At 30.9% G+C, this 25,199-nt stretch overlaps 1 protein-coding gene across 4 annotated transcripts in view; it reads right to left on the reverse strand.

Moving 5' to 3' along the window:
* LOC129911948 (bumetanide-sensitive sodium-(potassium)-chloride cotransporter) overlaps window positions 1–24,873 on the reverse strand; it is a 195,042-nt gene extending 170,169 nt beyond the window's left edge. For 2 of the 4 annotated variants that reach the window (XM_055989983.1, XM_055989982.1), the window contains exon 1: window positions 23,974–24,872. The gene's annotated coding sequence lies outside the window, so the exon portion shown is untranslated. Of the gene's footprint in view, window positions 1–23,973 lie in introns of all 4 variants that reach the window. The other 2 variants (XM_055989981.1, XM_055989979.1) reach the window with 2 other exon arrangements.
* Window positions 24,874–25,199: the final 326 nt, after the last annotated feature.

Below are 25,199 nucleotides of genomic sequence, written 5' to 3' on the forward strand. Positions count from 1 at the left end.
TATGTTTTCAAAACAACATGCTATTTAAAAAATATATTCATAAACTATATTTCCCAATCAATCGAAGTATTTTTTTATGAAAATCACTCCAAAATTGGCTTAGAAAAAAAATTTTTTCGATTTCAACCCAGATACAGAAATTCGAACTTTTAGGTATAGAACAAAAATGTTGTTTCGGCACGTAGTAGGATAACCTGGGCGCCAGGATTTGATAACGGGTTTTTGTAGAGGAGCTCAATACAAACATTTTTTTTCTTTGGAAGGGGGGTCTATCTCTCCCCGTTTAGGTGGGAGGGGCAGTTTTCTAAAAAAAAAATTATCAAGATAAAAAAAAATTATTAAAAAACAACGGCAGAACATACAGTAATAAATGATACCATTACCGAAAGGAAAAATTGTACATTTGATTCTAATTTTTAAATGAATATAACATAACCAATAGTTTTTGAAATAATCGATTTCAAAAATAAAAATTGGCGAAACATTTTTTTTTAAAACTCATTTTATACTATTTTTGTCCAGACTGTGAATTTTAGTAAACAAATTACTTACACAGAAAACTGCCTCAATTGATTCCTTATCGAACAGTGAAAACTATATGTTTCTATGTCTTCTAGTTTTCGAGAAAATTGAAAAATAAAAACAAATAAAAACAAAAAATATTTTGAAAAAAGAAAAAATCTGATAAAATAATTTTTCAATTTTCTCAAAAACTAGAAGACATAGAAACATATAGTTTTGGAGTGATTTTCATAAAAAATACCTCGATTGATTGGGAAATAGATATTGTTTATGAATATATTTTTTAAATAGCATGTTGTTTTGAAAACATATACTTTAAACTGATGCCGAAGTTGGGCAAATGACGAAAAAAATGGAATTTTTGAATTTTGACAGCTTATAAATTCTAAGTGGTTTAACCGAGTTACATGTTTTATACATTGTTGAAAAGGTATATTTATCTTCTATCAGAAAACGTAAAAAAATCGAGAATGGGTAAAAAATTGTCGAAGCTAGAATTTTTTCAATGGGTGAAGGTCCAAAAAACCGTTTTTTGCCCGTAACTCCAGATTTTGGGGGTGTTAGGGGATTTTCAAATACCGTTTCGTAATCAGTGCGACTAGCTCTACATAACCTGATAGGTCTCCGCCCGCGTATATTTTGAAACCTCATTTTTGTAACACCGTGTAATTTTTAAAAGAGTGTTTACATCAACAGGATCATTAAAATTTTTCTTGAATTAATTCAAGTATAGGTATCAAGGCTATGATGTTTGTATTGTTAATAAATGTTAATATTGTATAAACAAAAAATTGGGAAGCAAAAATGTTAATAAGGGTGGTGCAAAAACTTTTTTCTAATGATCATACCTTCTCTTTGTATACCATGCATTAATGCAACAAAAACTTAAGTATAATGCTTTACTGAAATCTTTTAATAATAATAATTTAAAAAAAAAAGAACCGTACATATTAGTAACACAACTAAATGCATTAACGAGGAATTAAATTAACAAGTCTATCAGCAAAAATGTTATTTTATTTATGAAATTGAGAAATGAAATTCAATGCCAGAAACCTATTTATTAGAGAAGGCTTTTTCACCGAGTTACAAGATATACAATACTTACGATGAAAAAAAGTCAATTCAACTAGTCTCTTAAGTTCGAAATTAACAAAAACTATTGAGAAGTTGAAATTTTCGAACACAATTTTTGATAGAATAAAAGTATTTTTTTTTTTAAATTGTTACACTGTTTTCTCTAAGTGTCCTTTTATGCCCTCTAAATTAAAATGCAAAATAACTTCGGCAGACACACTTTTAGAGAGTTAAGCTAAGGACAAGAATTATTCAATCAATTCTCTTTTCTAAGTATTTCTTTTTTCCAGAAATTCAAATACCCTCATCAATATCTTAAGCGATGTAAAGGGTAAACTTTTTATTTCCACTTTTTATATGTTTTTTTTTCTTATTTTTTTTTTTTTTTTTGTTTTGTTAGGTTCTAAGATCCTATGTCTGTAAATTTAAAAGTGGATCTAATAAATAAGAACTTTTTTTTCAGTTTGTTTTGTTTTTATTTTTTTTTAGATGTGGATGTCCAATAAAATGACGAACATATCAATAATTCCAAAGTATTTTATGTCACAATAATCAGATTTTCTTTTATTTTTTAGGGTTTTCCAAAAACTTTCTATCCTCATCAATCAATTTTGAACATCTCTCTTTATATGGATGTGTGATATTGATTGATAGTAAAACATAGACTGTTTTAGGGTTATAATAGTTCATATGAACTAAAAATAAAAAGGGGGTTTCAAATAAAATGAAAGAAAATATCATCTGTCATTTTGCTTCTGACAAATAAAGAAAAAATATTACATTGTGTAAAGTATACTGTCAATTTACATCCCTAATATGGGTATATTGGATCATCATAAATGGATTATATATTAAGTTTAGTTCGTACTTTCAAGGGACCATGTCTGTATTTTAATAACAGTAGTTTTTTTTTTCCTCCATCAGCAGTAGCTGTAAACGAAACAAAATTAAATTTTAACCAAACCAAGCCAATGTCAATCGAGGATAGTGGAAAAAAATGTATTATGGATTGAAGTGAAGTTAAATTAAGTTTCTTCCACAGAAAAGCATAATTGAATGCACAAGCTTAATTTATTTTGCAATCTTTTTTGTGGTAGAACGTAGGAAGCGCGTTTAACTGAAACTATTAAGGGTGTTTTTTTAAAAATCACAAATTTTTAAAAATAAATTTTATCCAAAAATATTTTGAAAAAAAAAAGCGGTGAAAATGAGATTTGAAAAAACCTCTGATAGCAAAATTAAACGAAAATTTATTTCACATGGTTGCATTGAAATGCGTATGTTTCGAGTTATACGTAATGCACTTTTAAGATAAAAATCTTAAATGAATTCTGATAAGATTGTTGAACGAATATAAAAAATGTAAAATTACTAAAGTTTTTGTCGAAAAATTAGAAAGAAAAAAAATAAAAAAGTTTCGACATTTGATTTTTAAAAAATCGAAAAAACATCAATATGGCCAACTTTAAGTTAAGCAGTAGATTATGAACAAACCCTAAGATATTAAAAAATATTAGCAACGTCTCGAATTTTTGTATCTAGGTTTTATGCTAATCAAGAATCAACTCAAAGTCAACAAATGGTTTCAAAAACAGTTTTTTTTTTTATTTTGACAGCTTTGTAATTCAAACTTCAAAATATGTGGTTATCTTCTAAGATTGGATGGAATAAGATCAGAGCTCTTAGGAACTTAATATTTATTTATTTATTTCACTCAATAGGAGTCGTCAATTTATTATTGCTTCTAGAATACAAAACCATTAACTTCATTCTTTCAATGTTCAATCAGAATTTATTTATCACATTCCATTATTAAGCGGAATTTTAAATCGTGTTGTAATTTAGTTAACTGTCTCTGTCTATATGACAGTGCAGAGACACAGACTCATATATCATTTGTAAAATAACACTGACGACAAGCTTAAATTTATAGCAAACGAGCACTGAATGAGTCACTATTACATAGACTGTAAAGAGTAAAGAGTTATTAAAAACACCAGTATTTATTAAAGTCATTTGAAACGTTAAATTTATTTTTGGATTTTATGTCTTTTTTACAAACTTATTTGTAATATTTTTTCCCCCCATTGAACTTTTATTTCCTAAAAATACCAACGCCATTGTCAATAATGGCAAAAGCCTATTTGTGAGAAAAACCTCACAATGTTTTTCATGAATATTAACCAACAGTTATTTGTTTAAAATGTTTTTTACTTGCGATATAGGTACTATAGGGCAAGTTTAGGATTCGTAAAAAAAATCGAACTCGAGATAACAATTTTACATGACATTACGATGATGGAGAATGCCAAAAAAGTGGGTCCGGCAATTCTGTCTGTCTGTCTGTCTGTCTGTCTGTCTGTCTGTCTGTCTGTCTGTCTGTCTGTCTGTCTGTCTGTCTGTCTGTCTGTCTGTCTGTCTGTCTGTCTGTCTGTCTGTCTGTCTGTCTGTCTGTCTGTCTGTCTGTCTGTCTGTCTGTCTGTCTGTCTGTCTGTCTGTCTGTCTGTCTGTCTGTCTGTCTGTCTGTCTGTCTGTCTGTCTGTCTGTCTGTCTGTCTGTCTGTCTGTCTGTCTGTCTGTCTGTCTGTCTGTCTGTCTGTCTGTCTGTCTGTCTGTCTGTCTGTCTGTCTGTCTGTCTGTCTGTCTGTCTGTCTGTCTGTCTGTCTGTCTGTCTGTCTGTCTGTCTGTCTGTCTGTCTGTCTGTCTGTCTGTCTGTCTGTCTGTCTGTCTGTCTGTCTGTCTGTCTGTCTGTCTGTCTGTCTGTCTGTCTGTCTGTCTGTCTGTCTGTCTGTCTGTCTGTCTGTCTGTCTGTCTGTCTGTCTGTCTGTCTGTCTGTCTGTCTGTCTGTCTGTCTGTCTGTCTGTCTGTCTGTCTGTCTGTCTGTCTGTCTGTCTGTCTGTCTGTCTGTCTGTCTGTCTGTCTGTCTGTCTGTCTGTCTGTCTGTCTGTCTGTCTGTCTGTCTGTCTGTCTGTCTGTCTGTCTGTCTGTCTGTCTGTCTGTCTGTCTGTCTGTCTGTCTGTCTGTCTGTCTGTCTGTCTGTCTGTCTGTCTGTCTGTCTGTCTGTCTGTCTGTCTGTCTGTCTGTCTGTCTGTCTGTCTGTCTGTCTGTCTGTCTGTCTGTCTGTCTGTCTGTCTGTCTGTCTGTCTGTCTGTCTGTCTGTCTGTCTGTCTGTCTGTCTGTCTGTCTGTCTGTCTGTCTGTCTGTCTGTCTGTCTGTCTGTCTGTCTGTCTGTCTGTCTGTCTGTCTGTCTGTCTGTCTGTCTGTCTGTCTGTCTGTCTGTCTGTCTGTCTGTCTGTCTGTCTGTCTGTCTGTCTGTCTGTCTGTCTGTCTGTCTGTCTGTCTGTCTGTCTGTCTGTCTGTCTGTCTGTCTGTCTGTCTGTCTGTCTGTCTGTCTGTCTGTCTGTCTGTCTGTCTGTCTGTCTGTCTGTCTGTCTGTCTGTCTGTCTGTCTGTCTGTCTGTCTGTCTGTCTGTCTGTCTGTCTGTCTGTCTGTCTGTCTGTCTGTCTGTCTGTCTGTCTGTCTGTCTGTCTGTCTGTCTGTCTGTCTGTCTGTCTGTCTGTCTGTCTGTCTGTCTGTCTGTCTGTCTGTCTGTCTGTCTGTCTGTCTGTCTGTCTGTCTGTCTGTCTGTCTGTCTGTCTGTCTGTCTGTCTGTCTGTCTGTCTGTCTGTCTGTCTGTCTGTCTGTCTGTCTGTCTGTCTGTCTGTCTGTCTGTCTGTCTGTCTGTCTGTCTGTCTGTCTGTCTGTCTGTCTGTCTGTCTGTCTGTCTGTCTGTCTGTCTGTCTGTCTGTCTGTCTGTCTGTCTGTCTGTCTGTCTGTCTGTCTGTCTGTCTGTCTGTCTGTCTGTCTGTCTGTCTGTCTGTCTGTCTGTCTGTCTGTCTGTCTGTCTGTCTGTCTGTCTGTCTGTCTGTCTGTCTGTCTGTCTGTCTGTCTGTCTGTCTGTCTGTCTGTCTGTCTGTCTGTCTGTCTGTCTGTCTGTCTGTCTGTCTGTCTGTCTGTCTGTCTGTCTGTCTGTCTGTCTGTCTGTCTGTCTGTCTGTCTGTCTGTCTGTCTGTCTGTCTGTCTGTCTGTCTGTCTGTCTGTCTGTCTGTCTGTCTGTCTGTCTGTCTGTCTGTCTGTCTGTCTGTCTGTCTGTCTGTCTGTCTGTCTGTCTGTCTGTCTGTCTGTCTGTCTGTCTGTCTGTCTGTCTGTCTGTCTGTCTGTCTGTCTGTCTGTCTGTCTGTCTGTCTGTCTGTCTGTCTGTCTGTCTGTCTGTCTGTCTGTCTGTCTGTCTGTCTGTCTGTCTGTCTGTCTGTCTGTCTGTCTGTCTGTCTGTCTGTCTGTCTGTCTGTCTGTCTGTCTGTCTGTCTGTCTGTCTGTCTGTCTGTCTGTCTGTCTGTCTGTCTGTCTGTCTGTCTGTCTGTCTGTCTGTCTGTCTGTCTGTCTGTCTGTCTGTCTGTCTGTCTGTCTGTCTGTCTGTCTGTCTGTCTGTCTGTCTGTCTGTCTGTCTGTCTGTCTGTCTGTCTGTCTGTCTGTCTGTCTGTCTGTCTGTCTGTCTGTCTGTCTGTCTGTCTGTCTGTCTGTCTGTCTGTCTGTCTGTCTGTCTGTCTGTCTGTCTGTCTGTCTGTCTGTCTGTCTGTCTGTCTGTCTGTCTGTCTGTCTGTCTGTCTGTCTGTCTGTCTGTCTGTCTGTCTGTCTGTCTGTCTGTCTGTCTGTCTGTCTGTCTGTCTGTCTGTCTGTCTGTCTGTCTGTCTGTCTGTCTGTCTGTCTGTCTGTCTGTCTGTCTGTCTGTCTGTCTGTCTGTCTGTCTGTCTGTCTGTCTGTCTGTCTGTCTGTCTGTCTGTCTGTCTGTCTGTCTGTCTGTCTGTCTGTCTGTCTGTCTGTCTGTCTGTCTGTCTGTCTGTCTGTCTGTCTGTCTGTCTGTGTGTCTGTCTCTATCTGGAGCTGCAGCCTAAACGAGTGAAGTGATTTTCTTCAAACTTGGTGGTTAGCAGTTTTTGGTGATTCACTAGAGGGGAAATTGAAATTTTTTTTTTATGACCAAAACTAACGGTACCTGCCATATAACGGAAATAGAAAAGTTAATTTTTTTCAAAAACGGCTCTAACGATTTTGATTAAAATTTTTGTGTGTAGTACTACACATAATAGCCAACTTTTAAAATAAAAAAAATATTTTTTGTACCGTTATTAACGGTACCTGTCATAGAACGGTTTTTTTCGTTTCTGAATATCTCGTACAACATTAACCCGATTGAAATGAAAATTCTTATACAAAAGTGTGTAAGTAAAGATAATATTAAAATTTTAGAAAATTTTCAAAAAACGCATTTTTGGTTTTTTTTAAATAATTCAAAATTTTTTTTTGAAAAATCAATTTTTTGAAAACGAATCAATGAAAAATTTTGAAATTTAGTTTTTATGTGTAAATTAATTATTTCTTTAAAATGGCATACCAACTTTTTTTTTGAAAAATGTTAAAAAAATTTTATATATAAAAAATTATTTTTTTAAAAAACGGCTCCTACAATTTTCGAAAATTTTTTTCTAAAAATACCTTTTTATACAAGAAATAAAATGGCATATTTTTAATTTTTTTTAAGATAATTTAAAACGGAGTTTAATTAATTATAAAAACAGATTTAATTTTTTTATACTACTTATGAAATTTCTTCAAAATATCAAATTTTAAATTTCTTGAATGAAAAGCTTTAACACTATAGTTACTTTAAGCATAAGAGCAAGTACGTGCGACCCCAGTCGTGCAATTTATTTTTTATTGTAATATTTTTTTTGGTTTTTGCAACTTTCGCTCATGTGACAAATTTTATATTTGTGGAAATTTTTCTCAAAAAAAAAAAAAAAAAACAATATTTGTGTCTATAAAAACGTAACTGACTACAAATATTGATGGTTCAAATGAATTTAACAGAATATTTTATGGTAAAAAATATTTTTAATATTTGCGGATAAAAAGGTTCACACTGACAAAATACACGAGTATATTTCATTATTAGGTATATTAAATCAGGCCTTGGAAGTGTCTTAAAGTTTTTTTTTTTTTCTTTATGATATTTTATAACATGTCTAGAGTCTAGAAGTTTGGATGTCCGCCTTTGATACATCTCAATAGAATAAATTCAAGGTGCCAGTTACATTTATTATATATAGGTAGGTGATGCTGATTTATAGGTCGGTTTAACTTTTATCGTTTGAAATTCGTTTGTCTTGTATTTATATGAACTCGTGTCTCGTCTAATGTTTGAACACAAACCTTGATTTGTAGTATTCACGTAGAATAATAATAACTGTGTAGGTTGAGGGTATATAATGATGATGCATCGATTTTTCATGTTTGTTTTTTTTTTTATTTTCTTTTTAATGCAGATCATAATCAATATTCATACACACAAAATTCTTTATAAACTTGAAAAGAAAAACCTTAAATTTTGTGGACAGGGAAGTACAACATGGTTCACTAGGGCGTATACGTATCTTTTTTTTAATTTTATTTATTTCTCAAACAATTTTTTTTTATTTTTTTCAAAAACAAATTAATATGAAGGAGAGTCAAAGAAGTCGTTTTCTTTATAAAGTCCGTCGTTGTGTTCGTCACTTTGACAGTTTCTTTCTGTCTTATGTGTACAATTAAAATATAGGATACCTAATAGGCTTTTACGTACGATTTAACAAATAATTTCGAAAATATTTCATAACAAATGCATCGTTCAAATTATTTAAATTGTGGCAATATCATAAATTTCACGTTTTTTCAAATTTGTCCCATGATTGTCCCGTGTTTGCAAAGTCCCTGATTATTTTATTTAAAAATTTAATTACTTTGTAAAGAAAATAAGAAAACAGTGGTTGAAAAGTAAAAGTTTTTCTAATTTTCCGGATAAAAGCATTAGTTTTTAGATTTTTCGTCAATTATTTAGTTCCTGCTTGAAAAGCTATACCAGGAAAAGTTTTTTTTTTAATGAACAACATAGAGGAGTTAAGAACCTAGCAAAATTTTAAAACTTTTAAGAGCATGTTAAAAGTTAAATTAAAGATTACACACAAAACTTCAAAATCGATTTGAATAAAATTAAAATTAAAAAAACAGCTCCATTAAAATCGTTAAAGAAAGCTAGACCTCAAATAAGGAATAATTAAAATTATGAAAAATCGATATTTTCAAAACTATCCAACGAATTTTTAACCGTCCCGGGTTTCGCTCCTAGAAATATGGTCACCGTACGTATACGCCACAGTGCATGTGGACAAAATAAAAAATACAAATAATGTGAATTACAACTTTGGCCCTTGGTTGGTGTCAACACACAATAATTCGAAATTAAATAAACACGTGCACTTATTAATTGAATAAAATCTTCCTCCCATTTGTCGTCAGTGTTAATAAAAAAAAAATAACAGAAAAACAAAATCATTTCAAGTAAAAATCGAAAATTTAAGAAGTTCTCGTATACTCTCATTTTTTTTTTTTATTTTAAGAAAAACAAAAATAAACACACCTAACCAAACCATACATAAACAAACCTTACATAAAACTCATTCGTACCGTACCTACACTTTTTCGTAAAAATAATAGGTATTACATACAAAAAAAAACATTTTTGCTGTTAGAAATATGTTAATGGTTTATTGTATATAATACCAAATAACATAAAAAATGGTGTATAAAACGTCTCAGTTAAAGTAACCATTCAAGAGTTTTGTCCGAAAATCTTTTTTTTTTACACATTATATTTTTTAAAATTTTTAAATTTCGACATTGACCATAAATAATATAATGGCGGGGTCACGATCTCAAGTCTCAAACGAGCTTTGAAAAACCTGTACTTTTTGTATAAAACAAAAATTCTGAAAAAATACTTTTGGCTTTTCAAAAAACGATCAGACATTATTGTAATTAAGTGTCTCTCTTTTTAAATACAATGTGTTTTTGTAAAAGAGATCTGTTTTCAAATAATACGTCAAAAACTTTGAAAAACCTGTACTTTTTGTATAAAACAAAAATTCTGAAAAAATACTTTTGGCTTTTCAAAAAACGATCAGACATTATTGTAATTAAGTGTCTCTCTTTTTAAATACAATGTGTTTTTGTAAAAGAGATCTGTTTTCAAATAATACGTCAATGCATGTTTTTGCACTTTTTTGTGTAATTTTTCATTGTTGCCGTGAAAATTTTTTTGGAAAAATTCAAACTCGTGGTCAGGACTACAAAAAACCTAAGGTTAGCCATTTAAATCAGAACTTTTTATCAGCATAAATACAATTTTACTAGACTATAAACCGAGTTATTTAATCGCAATTTTAAAAATATCGTTGGCCTTTTTTTAAATAAAAATGATAAAAGTAATATACATACATATATTGAAATTTTTGCACAAGATTTTCCATTAATTCGGTTGAGTCGTTTTTCTCTCCCTTTGCATAAAGGTACAATTTGACCACACAAAAATTTTTATCAAAATCGTTAGAGCAATTTCTGAGGATAAAAGTTAACTTTTGTTGTTATACTAATAAAGCTGGTGCCGTTAATTTTGTTTTTTATCCCTCTAGAAAATCACCTAGACTTGGAATGGATACTATAAATTTCTCAAAATATACTACTCAAAAGAATTCTAAAAAAATTCGACATCTCTATCTTTTTGCCGACACACATCGAAGGTTCATATATGGATGTAAGATATTTAAGAGTTATTTCATTTAACGAATGTCTACGTCTTTAACACGAACAAAATTCTTTCAAAAAGCAAAAGCTTTGAAATTTTCCATTTTCCTCTTAGCTAAGGATATGTCTGTAGAAAGGATTTCACTTGTGGTTGTTTTTTTTTTGCTATCTAAATGAAGATATATGTGTTGAAAGTTTTCTAAAAAATCAATTCATCGATTTTTTTTTCATAGTTCTTCAATAGTGTTTGAAAAAATTGAAGGAAAAAAAAATAACGAAACAATCAAACAGAAAGTATGAAAAACCAAGAAATGGTTTTCATTTTTTTTTTAATTGATTGAATGACCATGGTAGAAAATTCTCTGAGTTTTGAATTCCCACCAGGTATTTTTCATCCATATCTATCAAACAAATCAAATATTCATGCTTTTTATAGGAATGGTACGATATCTACCTACGTTTGCATAGGATAAAAAATGTTATGGAATTCTGGTTGCATTCAATGGATTTTCTTTACAAATGAATAAGAAAAACACAAAAAAAAAAATCTCCTACATTGATTTTTGGTTCGTGCAATTACTAAAATATTGTCCAGAAATATAAATTCTCGCATGAAATATTTTTATTTGTGTTATACATTGTCTCGTGCTTGTTTATTAATTGATGTATTTTGTCTATTCGATTTGTTAAATCGTAATATATATTTCTCGAAGAGCAAACATTTTGACAGAGAAATAAACAAAAAAAAAAAAACATTTATGTATCTCATAGTTTGCTGCATTTTATTGGAAATCCGTAGAAATACAAACATTTTAATAAAAATGAGTACCTACTCATTGTTAAAATTTATAAAAACACAAAGCGAGTTGAAATTCGCATATTTACAAGTAGTAAAATAGGCATTACAAACAATGTTGCCCTCATGAAACTTGGCAAAAAGTTTTCTTTTGTCCATAGAAAAATTAGATGTAATTGTGTTTTTTTTTTCGCAAAAACGAGGCCAAGAAAACAGTGAACAAAATTGTTTGTGGAATAGGTATAATCATAAGAATATAATCATAGGAATAGGTATAATCATAAGACACAATAAAATTACACTAAGAAAATTTACTGGCGATTAAATAAAACCGAAACCGGTGTGAAAAACATACATTGATGAAATTGGGAATGAGGGCTTAAGATATGGCAGGCACAAGGAGTTCATACAGTTTTCAAAAATATTTTTGTTCAAAGGGTATTTTTTTGAAGAATTTTGGGCGTTTGTAATAAGAACTCAGAATATAAATAGTGTACAAAATTATCTTGAACGAAAGGATGTTTTTTTTTTTAAGAAAAGATGAAATTGAGAACTATGCAGTACAAAAAAAAACTACATATTTATGGAAAAAACCCCAACACATAACATCAATACCCATCACCTATTCATCGATTTCAAGACCGCATTTGACAGTATCTACAGAAACTAACTGTCTAATCTAATGTCATATCTAGTTTTTGCATTGTTGCTTAGCTCATAACGATGAAGAATGGTCACTGCTCGCGCTTCGACAGAGCTAGCAAAGACCTCACTGACACTGATGTATTGAGCAAAAAGGAACCATGACAGTCGTGCCACCCGTTTGGGGCTACCAAGGAGCAGTGATACCACTTTACTTCAATTGAAGTAGATCTACTTCTTTTTTCAAAAAAAATTTCAATCTACTTCCTACTTCACACCATCATAAAAATATCGAAATCTACTTCATTTTAAAATATCTGTTCCAATCTACTCCTATATTCAGAAAATTAAATATTTGACTAAAAATTGTTATAAAATAATGTATAGAAATTTATTTGTACCGAAAATATGGGGTTTGAAAGAATTAAAATTATTTAACTTAAATACCTACATTTAATAGAATTATTTTTTTTATATAGATTTGTATAAAAAAAAAGAATGTTTTGAAATCTACTTCGATTTTTCTCAATTTACTTCCATTTTTTCTTCAAATCTACTTCGACTTTTTTTCTGCCAGTGGTAACGCTGTCAAGGAGTAATGCGCCTTATAGATAGCAGAGTTTTAACAAAAAGTGATATCAGTGGTAGATAGAGCTATAGAACAATTTTTGTTTAAATATATCCAAGAATCACCAATTGAATTTCCCTTATCTACCTACTTTTGATTTAAATTTTTGTTTCTTTGGCCTACTACACAGATCTAGCTTAATTTTAGCTCCCTCCTTTCTAAAATTATACCGAGTTAAGATTTTTTACGAGCTTCAGCACAGTGGCCCGTTCTTTTATTAAAAAAAGTTAACTATGGTAGTTGTGTCAAAAAAATCGTTGTTGTTGTTTTTGTTAGATTTTGTTACAAAATTTCATCTTTCATTTAAGAACGACTAATGTTACATTTTGTTGATCTGTCAAAACAAATTTTTTTTGGAATCAATTTTATAATTGAATTAACAAGAAGGAATTAATTTGGTGCTGAAATAATTTTTTCGAAAATGAATTCTAAGCAAAATCTAAGCAAATATGAAAACAAACAAAAAGTTCTCTTCCCACATCTTCCCCTCTCTTCTCCATTTAGTTGTGTTTGACAGATTAACATTGAACCTTAAGTCCAGAAGCTAATTTGGAAAAAGTTACCAAATATAACTATTTGACACTTTAACATTGCATTTAGGAACGATTTTGTGACGTCACAATGTTACATTTCGTAACTTTTTTATGTTATGGCTTTATGTTATATTTTCAATTTAATTTTATAAATTTCATTTAAAACATAAAATTTGTTTTTAAAAGTACAAAAACATCTTTTAGACCGGTTTTAAACTCCAAACCAAGTATTTAATTTAATGACAAAAAATTGTTCTATGAAATATGTTTTTTTTTTTATTATAAATACAAATTTTCAAAAAAAAAAATATTAAATTTTTTAAGTCCAAAATTTATTTTTTTTGAAAAATTTTCTAATTTGAAAAAAAAAATAAAAAAATCGTTTGTATGGCAGTTCGAATTTTTGCGATTCCAAAATTTGCCTATGGTAAAGACCAAGTAAAAAATCATAGTTATATAGAATAATGGAATTTCCATAATTACCGCCCCGTGTGCCACCCATGCTAGCTACGCCACTGTAACTAAGAGAAGGTGTCGCTAAAGAAGATTTTTATCATTGCAGTCCCACTGTATGGTGCAGAGTCATGACATGACAAAGGCGGAAGAAAACTCTAGATTGTTTTGAGAGAAACATTTTTGGGGCGATTTTTTCCCGCCTCATCTTTAACATAAATGATTTAAATTTTTCCACTAACCATTCCTTTTGTTGATAACCATATCCACATAATTTTGCAAACCCAGCTAACATACCTATACGAGTAGAATTGCCAATAAAACACGGATACTAATAATTCAAAACTATTATGACAGTTATTTACGTACCTACGTCGACGGGCATACGAGTTTATACGACTATGAAAATCTAATTTTAGCTACAAAGCTTAATTACTGCAAACTGTCACTTTATACTCGTACACATCAACAATAAAGTCTGTAGCAGCCCCTGCTCAAACATAATCAATATCCCTACCTATTTGCTATTTCTATACTCGTATATAAACGTGACAAATAATAACAATTATTGCTAATTAGATGAACATTGCCGGAAAGAAGGAAGACATCCGGATTTTCATCAACACAACAAAACAAAGCAAAACAAAATAAAAAACAACAAACCTTTTAGAAAATCAAATGCAAAAAAAATTCAAATTTACTATTTCAAATGTCTCAAGCTCAAGCTAATACATGAAACAAGGTGCTTTTTATCACCCACAAAATATGCAAATAAAAAAAAAAGAAAAATTCATAATTCATGAATCCGCAAATATTTTTCTCTCTTCTGTCATGACCAATTTCAAGTGTTTTTTTTTTTTTTCTCACAGGGTGTTACACTGTTACAGCTTGCAGCGTACAGTGTAACTAAAATCCTACGAAGGGTTAAAAATTTGCTGAAAATATGTTCATATCAAACATTAGGTGATTATAACTTGTGGCACCATCTATCGGGATTAACCCTGAAGCCAGGGTCATCTGAAAAACTAGGGTTAAAGTAATAAATACTTAAAAGTATTTATTAAAGGTTAGGTACTCTTTCAGGTTGCTTTTGAAAGACTTGATTCAATTTTCATCTTTGACAGCAGTTAAACCTCACTTAAAACATCATCAAACAATTCTTATGATTATGTGTGTAATGGTTTAATTTTTTTTTCACACCGAAAAAAATAACCATTTAACAAAAATAGAAATAAATTTCTAGGTTAGGGTCACACTTGGAAACGAAGCACCTTGTATAAATGTCGTCCATTAATGACAGTTTGTTCATTTCGTTCTCTATCCTTCTATTCGCATAGAATGCACAAGCTGATTATGGAACAGCAACAACAACAAAAAAAAAAGTCAAAATCACGGAACAAAATAAGACAAATCTTACAAGCATGCACGGGCACACATTCAATTTAAGAGCCAAGGGCACTGGATCATTAGGCCACTTATTTACATGCCATACGGGACTGCCAGCCGCAGTAAATGGCTGGTCGGTCAGTCAATCTGTCCAAACAACGATCCAAAGATGCTTTGCATTAAAACAAAACAAAAAAAAACAGCATCTCATCTCAAAATGAGTGAAGAGTGTGCGAGACTGGACTGGAACTGGGAACCTAAGAGGAAGCTATTCATCTCTAAGTATATATGCACATAAACTTTATATAGTCAATACCTATGTAAAGTCTTTCTTCTTAACGGAGCATGAAATTGAATGTTCGTTGTCGGTCGTACACTCATCTTTCGTTATCTAAGAATGTATTGGTTTACAAAGTTAAATCCATGCTTAAGCGTTTTTATATACCTACATACATACGAGTACATTCTACCTACTTTAGCGCATCCGACAGAAAATTTTGTTTTCATTGTCGCCGCTTGTCTTGTCATAATCTTTATCTTTGTTGTCATGGATTTCCAGCATCTTTGTTGGTTTGAGAGGAATCATTTTTTTTTTTTATGGATTTATAGAATATCTTCTTTGAAATGTAGGTAGGTACTTTAGCAACTCTATCAACAAAGGCGCTAGAGGAAAATTTTAACTTTCTAATAGAAGGGAATGAAGGAAGTAAATTCGTCAGAAAATTTTGCAATGGCATCCGACTTTAATCAACAAATGTGACATAGCATCACGTTGCTACAGTAAAGAACATCAACCTTTTGTGTTCTCTGAGGCAAAGTGACAAACTGTTGAGTGACTTTTCTTTAACATCATTTTCAAAAGAATTCTTCGAAACACTCACTTCAACACCACCGGAAGCTGAATCTTTGCAAGGTCTGTCCAATTGTATGCATTGCATGTATCATGATGAATGTGGACAAGACTTGTCAAGTCGGAGTGAAAACTTTTAGATAGCTTGGCAATTTGTCTACCTTTGGAAAAAAAAAAAACCAATTTACAGTTTGCTCGGCTTTGATGGAATCAATGCTCTTTTCGTCTATTCCAGGTATAAATTGGCAACACTTTTTCCTAAAGTTTCACTTTTCCAAACTATACTTTCGGTCTTGGTGTGCTGTGAAGATGCAAAAACACACTTTGTAACTTTTATGCTTGTAGTAAGGAAAATGTCGCATATGCCAAAAATTTCTTTTTTTCTTAGTTTAGGAATTCAGTTTTACTTATGATAGACTCAACAAATAGGAAATATTTAAGAACCTTTGAAAAGATTTATGTAGATTCATTTCTGATCTCTGGACTTGGCACTTTTAAGTTTATATAGCAGAGCCCACCGCTCATGAATATGGCATTTTTTTGTGTTATTTGGTATTTTATTTAAAACCATCACCTGATGGAGCCAAATGGATTCAGTGCATCGCAATGCACAATTCTAGAAAGAGTCAATTCGTATTACACGTCACTTATGTTTTTTTTTCAGTGTTATTTTCAATAATTTAAGTAAGTACAAACGACATCGCTATGGACTTAATATATTTTTGTTTCGGTTAAGCTTAGTTAAGCATTCTATTTGAATCTTCTTTAATTTAAACAAAAATATTATCTTAGAAACAAAACAAGTTGTATAGTTATCGTGTTTCTAAAGCGAGTAATTAAAAAAATGACAAACTCATTATTTACACCGTTGAGCACCTTCATCTTAATTTCGTTGAAATAAAATATAAATTCATGCATAAACTACTACTATAAATGTAGGTTCATTTCTTTTGTTAAATATTATTGTTAATTATGACTTCAATTATTTTATTATTATAATGACATCAGAACAGCTTTTATTTGAGATTGTTTTGCGGATGATTGACTGTTAATTTAATTAATATACCTTCTACCTTCAAACATATAGGAGTACAAAAAGGCCTTTGTTGCATAAACAATTTAAAAAAAAAAGGAGTATGTATGCGGTTAAGTTTTACAATAGTAATTACATCAATGGTTAACATGTGGATGAACTTTATAAATTCAATAAGCAGTTACCTAATAACAACAAGAGTATTTCTACATTGTTGTATTATCGAAGAACTAAGAAATAAGATTTTGAGTTTTTTCTTAGAGAAGCTTTACTTTACTTAGAGAGAAGAAATGTCTCATATTTAAGATCATCCAAAAAATCATTCCCGTCTTTTGAATTTGAATCATGTAAAAAAAAAACACTACCTATAGTTTATCATAAAAATCATGTTATGTTTCATCTTTTGTCACTCGTTTTCTGTCGTGAACAAATGTCATTTTCTTTTACATTCTGCATTCCGTAATTCGAAAATAAACGACGGCAATGAAAATAAATTGCACGACTGGGGTCGCACGTTATTGCTCTTATGGTAAAAGTTACTCTAATGTTAAAGTTTTTTATTGAACAAAATTAGGGAAAATTTGACATTTTCACGGAATTTCGTTAGTGATACAAAAAAAATAAAATCCGTTTTTATAAATAATAAAATACCGTTTTAAATGATCTTTTACAAAAAACAAAGTATGCCATTTTATTTCTAGTAGGTATAAAAAGGAATTTAAAAAAAAAAAAAATTCGAAAATCGTTAGAGCCGTTTTTTAAAAAAATAATTTTTTATATATAAAAATTTTCTAACATTTTTCAAAAAAAAAGTTGATATGCAATTTTGAATAAATAATTAATTTACACATAAAAACAAAATTTCAAATTTTTTCACCAACTCGTTTCCAAAAAATTGATTTTTCAAAAAAAAAATTTTGAAATATTTTTTAAAAATCCAAAAATGTGATTTTTGAAAAATTTTAAATTTTTTTAAATAATTATTGATTAAACGTTTCTGTATTAAAAATTTGGTCGAAATCTGTTATGTCGTTTATGAGAAATTCATAAATCAAAAAAAACCGTTCTATGGCAGGTACCGTTGATAACGGTACAAAAAATATTTTTTGTATTGTCAAAGAAAGCTCTTATCTGTAACAGTAAGCAAAAAAATTTTAATCAAAATCGTTAGAGCCGTTTTTGAAATAAATCAACTTTTCTGTTTTCGTTATATGACAGGTACCGTTAGTTTTGGTCCTAAAAAAAAAACTTCAATTTCTCCTCTAGGGAATCACTCAAAACTGTTAACTACCAAGTTTAAAGAAAATCCCTTCAGTAGTTTAGGATGTAGCTCGAGGTTCTTACAGACAGACAGACGGACAGACAGACAGACAGAATTGCCGGACCCACTTTTGGCATTCTCCATCATCGTAATGTCATGTAAAATTGTTATCTCGAGTTCGATTTTTTTTACGAATCCTAAACTTGCCCTATAGTACCTATATCGCAAGTAAAAACGATAATATCTCTCGTTCAAAATTTTGCTCATGACAGAAAAATGGAAGGCTAAAAAGCACTAGGTGTTCTTGTAAAATAATGTTGTTGTTATAAACAAAACAATAAAATTTTTGTACCTATGTGTTTGACCAATTCTTTTTTAATACTTATTTATTATGTTTTATTAGGCTCTTTTGGTTTTTTTTGTTTTTGGAATGCGAATAAATAAAAAAACTTTATTCCATTCTTTCACCCAACGTTTCGTAAGAATTCCTTACTTCTTCAGGGGATTCTTGTTCTTTATACAATACTTGTATTAAATCACATTATACTTGTTAAAAACTCCGTATTGCATCCTCCCGACAGCACTGACACAAATTTAAAATAAATAACAAATATAGGTAGGTAATATAAAATAAAACAAGCAAAAAAAAATTATTAAACTAGACGAGAAAAGACATTTATATCACAGCTTAATTTCAGGTACTTGATGTTAAAGTGCTACAGCATAGCTTTGCTATAGCATTTCGAATTTCGTCCTTTTTGGCTATATAAACTATGAGAAAAAACCATATCCATGTTTTTTTTGCTACAAATAATTATATTTATGCTTATTTCTACGGTAAAGCAAATATTCCCATTTTAAATTCTTAGAAAAACATCATAACATTATGAAGACCATTATTTCATTCTTGTATAATCAAATGCTCTAATGCAGTTAAGAGGTGAGTGCACAATGTTAAGGATATAAGTGACTTTGTGTTTTCTTTTCTACTTACTCCTTGCCACAGCCTTTGTTTTCCTTGAGGAGTTTTTACTAATGGTTTTTGTAACCTTTAGCTCCTCTGATGTCATGCATAATGTTTAAGTTATGTTTAAGTTTACTTCTTCGTTCGTTTTTTTTTTTTTTTTTCATTTCCTGACATGTTAACTCCTCTAGTTCAAAAATAAATACAGTAAAACCCGGATAAGTACCTCACCTTAAATGCCCGGTTTTGTTAGGCACTAAAGCGGGTAAGTTACTTACAAGAACCCGCTTAAGTGCTCATAGGCACTTATCTCTATATTTACTTAAAAATAAAAAAAAAACATGTTTGATTATTAAAAACAGAATCTTCACAAACAAAATAACTTTGAAAGTTTAAAATAACTAACTAGTTAGTTTCTTCTTTTAGTAGAATTTTTGAATCTTAAAGCGCTTTAGCAAATGAAGTTTTTCTTACTGCTGAAACTTGTTTCAAATGTGTACTTAAAAGAATTTCCTCCAAGTAAATTCAATCATAAGTATTTGACATAGAAGGTAGTTAAAAGATGAGTTTTATATGAAAAAAAGATGAGTTTTATATGAAAAAATCCTTAAAATTTTGGTTCTAAAAAACGAAGGCACTTATGCGGGTTAGGCACTTAAGCGAGCGGCACTTATCCGGGTTTTACTGTAGATAAGAAAGGTATTAAGTGCTTAAAAATAACAATCGATTTACACTTGAAGGTTGATGATGAACATTGATGAAGAACGTAGTTAACCGGTTCAATTACCTATTCATTCTTGTACCTCACTTCTGTTGAAAGCTTTTAATAAAGTCGATATAGCTGATTTACATTGATTGATAGATTATTTAATTAAATAATCATCGGGAAAGTTAATCTTATCAAAATTAAATTTAAATTAATTAACTTAAAAATCGTAAAATTTATCTGTTTTAAGCTTTTAATGTAAAATATTTCAATAAAATAACAATTTAACTATAACAACAAACTTATACTTCTATATAAAACTACATATCTAAAAATATTTCAATGATTTTCGAATTTTCCATTCATTAAATTTAGTCAATAAATTATATTTTAAAGACAAATCAATATACACAAATAAATATTTATTTTTTTCTTTTTTCATTGACAGTGGATGCAAATACAAATGGAATATTTATGATCAAGTTCATTGATAATATTATTGCACCCAAACCAGTCCCGGTATAGCGGGTATATACATTATACACAGTTTTTAATGTAAACACAAGATTTTAAAAAAATCATGTTTGTTTACATTGATTTACATTAAAAATTCAAACTGAATTTTAATTTCACATTAATTTTTAATGTTCACTCTAAGATACCTACTGGCTGTTTGTGATTGCTAAACATTATTTTTTGTTGAATTAAATCAAAATTCCATCATCAATTAGAATGCAAACAATTTTTACAAGAAATAAGGTATAAAATGACCTTGTGAAGCAAAAAAAAACAATCATACTTCCGGAATTTCCCCTTTCATAAAAGAAAGAAGAAAAAAACATGGAATGTATGTACTTGCAAAATGAAAACATAAAAATGCTTTTGAAGAAAAGGCGCGCCACTTCATCCCTTTTAAATTAACTACATTATTACAATTTGTTGTATTTATGTGTGATTCGCCAATAAACACCAGAAAAACTGGAATTTAAGGAACACTATACTTCTACGTTAGAGGAAACAGAAAACGACATCTGTTTTGCAGTTAAAGGCAACAAATGGGTCGTACTTATTTACTCTTAGGATTGAGCAGTTTGTTGGGCAGTGATTTTAGTCAAGGGGAGGTATGAGATCGTAGCGCACAGAAAATCTTGGAGCCAACAAAATGATAACTTTTGTGATTTTTTTTTTAATTTCGAGTGGAAAATTCGAACGAGTTGGTGCTAAACTAAGCAACAAAAAATTCAGTGAGAAGATAATGATATAAAAAATGAAGAAAAATAAGAAAATGATGGCAATAGGTTCATTGAAATTTTTAGACAAAAATTATGTTCTACAAAATTGTAGCTGGGGCTATTTTACAAAAAATTGTCCCACAAAGTTTTCTTGTATCATGCAAGGGCGGATCCAGGATTTTTTTCTGGGGGGGGGGGCACAAGGGACGGATTGGCAAAAAAATCAGCAATAACAGTTAGAAATAAAGTGAAGTATCATACGACTGACTGACAAGCAGCGAATTTTAACGACGCACGGTGCGGTATTTTAGTCTAAAACCTGGCCAAAAATATTTCGGGACATTTTCCACATCAAATATGTACCAAATGACAAAAAAAAATATTCGGAAGGAAAAATTTTCATTTTCTTGGTACAGTAGTAAAAGCCACTTAAGTGCTTACCCACTTACCTTTCGATTAGCCGGAAGAAAAAAAAATATTAAAAATCATAAAATGCACGTATAACCCTGTGCTATAACTTTTCTTAAAGTTAGTTATTTATTTTATTTTTTGAGTCAAGTTGTTTCATTAAATAGTTTTTGAGAAATTAAGTTTTAAAGATGAAATGTAGAAAAAAAAATGTTTTCGTTTTTTAATTGATTTTGTATAAAATTTTGCAATATTATGGACATATTTATACCATTTTTTAATGACCCCGTAGACTTCATTCTAATAAAAAATATTAAAGTTCCTAAGATTAAAAAAAAACTGAAACATAGGTAGGTACTTTTTTTCTGGGAAACCCAGTTTTGTTGTTTTTATTTGCAATAAATTTTTTTATATCTCAAGAATATTGTGTTCAAATTGTAGGTCTATTGGAGCCTGAAGAAATTTTCTTAATAACATAATATTTATAAAAGTCTATAAGTAAGGGTCGTTTTTTTTTCAAGGGGTCTTTATTTTCAGGGGTGCAAACTTGGGCAAACTCTTGAAATGCAAGATTGTTCTATATATCCAGCAGTTCAATAATATATATTTTATGCAATGTTGTGGCGGGTTGCGCTATTTTAAAAACACTAACGTAAGAAAAAAATAACGAAAAAAGTGCAATTTTTTTAAGTGTGTATTTCAACCCCTCCGTATGAAAAAATAGAGTTGCATATACAATTAAATTTTTTTAGAATACAATTCATACCTTAATTGTCGATGTCCATATCAACATTTTTCACCAAAATCACTTTAAAGTTAAAAAAAAAAAAAACAAAAATCAGCCTGTTACAAATTTTTTCCTTTCTTTGACAATTTTTAGTCTATTCTTCTGGGAATATGAATAAAACACAAATGATTTAGGTTCTTTATTTATCAAGATAATGACTTTCAGTTTTCACCAAATATGTATTTTTGAGGCTTCAAAATGTAGTTGCTTAGAATGTTGACAATTTTTAAAATAAAGTATTTAGATACCAAGAGAGTTGATCGAAAACTAAAACCCTGATTTGTCGTACTTTCAAAAGTCTCTTTTTGATCTCCAACTTGCTGTTTGATAAAAATCAACTAAAAATGTTACTTGCGTCATTTTGTCCTTCTTTTTGCCTTTCTCCATTTTACAGCTTTATTTGTTTGCTAACGAAGTATTTTAATCATTTTGAAGTGATTGTTTCATACTTTCGACACCATTTTATCATTCGATATTGACATACATAATAAAAACTCAGTCGAATCGTTTTAACCATTTTTAATCAATTCTGAATTTCTCCCATCCACTGATTTAATTTCAACAAATTTTATTTTTTTTTTGTAAAGTTTAAAAATTTTGAAAATTTTTGGATTCAAACAAAAATTTGAAAACCAAATGCTTGAAAACGGATCATTGATTTTTTTTGAAATTTTATATAGATTACAAATAATTGCTACAAAATGTCATACCAACTTCATTAAAAACAAAAGGTAGCACCTTCAAGATGTTGTTGTTGTTCACAAATTATAATTACAAAAATTATTTTCTGTGGGAAATTCTTTTTTTTTAAACGACTCCAACGAATTTTTTTTTCTGAAATTTATCTTAATAAAAGAAATCAAGTCGCATACATTTTTTGGAGCTCAAATTCATATAAGAAGTTTTTTTTTTGTGTTTTTTCTTTGAATCTACTTAACTTGAACTCTAAGAGTAAGTTCGTGTGACACAGTCTTGCATTTTATTAGATAGAATCCGTCAATATATTATAATTAATAATAATTAAATTATTAAATTAATTAATATTTTTTTTTCTTTGATATGCTGTCATTGCAAATAATTGTTTTCACCAAGGAAATATCTTAGTCATCTAACTCAATTTACACCACATTTCAGTAGGTTATTATAATTTATCAAAAGCTAAAAATAATATTTCAAAAATTGTATTTCTAGTTCTTGAAAAAAAAAAACTGATTTTTCAAAAAAAAAAAGTTCTTTCATAAACGGCACATGATTTTTATGTACATATGTGCCCTTGATTATAAAAGTGGACTAAGTCACTTTTTGCATTGGTTAAAGAAAAACTTAACTACATAATAATTTTCTTATAACGATTTAATTGTATTTAATTTATGAAATCACTGAAGGAGCAATAAAGAAATTTATTTACTGCAATTTCGCGTTCAAATAAACTTTACCCCTTAAATAATAATTATTTTTAGGCTAGATTTGATGCCATTTTAAGGAGTGGCTTAGTCCACTTTCAAAACTAAGGGCATTAAGTTCGAATTTTCTTCTTCAACTTCTTTATGGTAAACCGTTCTAGAATTCTTGCTACAGCTGCACATTTTTTGTGTTTTTGTAATATTTCCATTAACTTTTTTCTACGAGTTACAGTTGATTAATTTTGTCCAACAATAAAGGTTTACCTTTCTCCTTTTATCAAAGCATTAAAGATCATTCAACCCTAAACTTTTTGGAAAATATAAACACATGGGTATCTTTCATCAATTCAATAACCTCCCAGGAAGAATGCTTCAGACAGGAATAATAAAATACCATCTCTTCTATCTATGTTTCCGAACTATTTACCATACGTACACATAAGACAGAAAGAGATCATTATTATGTATTTATTTTTAAACTATATACAATCCACACAGAAATTGCTGGCAATTCAATTGAAAAAAGTCGTAAATAAGCTCCTTAGCCGATCTCTCTCTCTCCAGCTAAATTAAACATACATAATATTCTCCTCCAGACTATATACAGATTCTATAAAAGCTATGCAAATATTTATCACCTTAAGTGTACAACAGCAGTCAAAGCAGCCAACAGAGTATAAACATTAGCCAGCAGGGCAGCTCAGATCAGATCTTTATAAGATATTACATATATTCATAAAGCTTACGGAAATAAATGATTAAAAATGATCTTCAAAAACAGACAAGTCCTGTTGTCTCAGCTGTGATGATGTAGATTTTATTGTTGTGTTGTTGTAGATAATATCCAAGGGCAATTTTTTTTCGAAATTCGTTTTCAATAACAAAATAACTCACTCACAGAAATTTTCTTCCAAACAAATTTTGTTTGATATTTTGGCAGAAAACATTCACAATTTACACTATTTTTCGAATAAGGAATAAAATTCGAACTCGAAATTCGCACACTCTCGAAAAAACGTACCACAATGAACTGAAAATGCCCTTTTAAGAAAAAGTAAAGATAAGGAAGTACAATGAGGGATTTTTCTGAAACACTGTTTTGGAAATAAAATCCAACAACAACAAGTAAAGAAGTTTAACGACAAGTTCGAAAAAAAAAAACGAATAAAACCGAAAGACGACAGAAAAAAACAAACCTCAACTAATCGGATCGGAGGTTTCCGAAAGACTATCTTCACCAAAGTCGAATCAGAAATGAAGCGCGGCGGCTATCTTTTCAAAAAAAAATTCTCAATTCCAAATGGAGAATGTACAGGAAAAAAAGGGGGAAAACGACTCAAAACTAGTAACTATTGTAATAGTTTCTTATTGTAGAAAAGCCGAAGGGAAATAATAACAAAAAAAAATATGTAAATACAAATACCTATACCAACTACTGATCGTGTGGCGCACAGACGACCGACGACAACGACGATGACGATGACTAGGACGGCGAACACAACCGCTGCTGCTGCCGTGCTTATCAATTATTCAATGTGCACTGCTTGGTGATCAGAGAATGCGCTGGCTACATCATGGAGCACTTGTACGCTGAGAACCACACTGTCAGTGTCTCGCACAAGTCTGACATAAGGCTCGTTCTCGTTCGTTTGCTGATAACAGTGTGTGATCAGATAGGTATATAAAATGGAAATCAGCAGGGGTAGTTCTGGTTCTTCAGGTGTTGTGATAAAGGGTACTTTTTCTTCTCAAACAACTGTGATAACCTGAGGTAATATATTTAATGATTGCAACCTTACGGAACCTTTTTAGAACCAATTATTGTTCTGTGCCATTTCTTTTCGTTTGTCATTTTTGACTTTAG

Source organism: Episyrphus balteatus, chromosome 2, assembly GCF_945859705.1.
Source record: "Episyrphus balteatus chromosome 2, idEpiBalt1.1, whole genome shotgun sequence".
NCBI classification, from domain to species: domain Eukaryota; kingdom Metazoa; phylum Arthropoda; class Insecta; order Diptera; family Syrphidae; genus Episyrphus; species Episyrphus balteatus.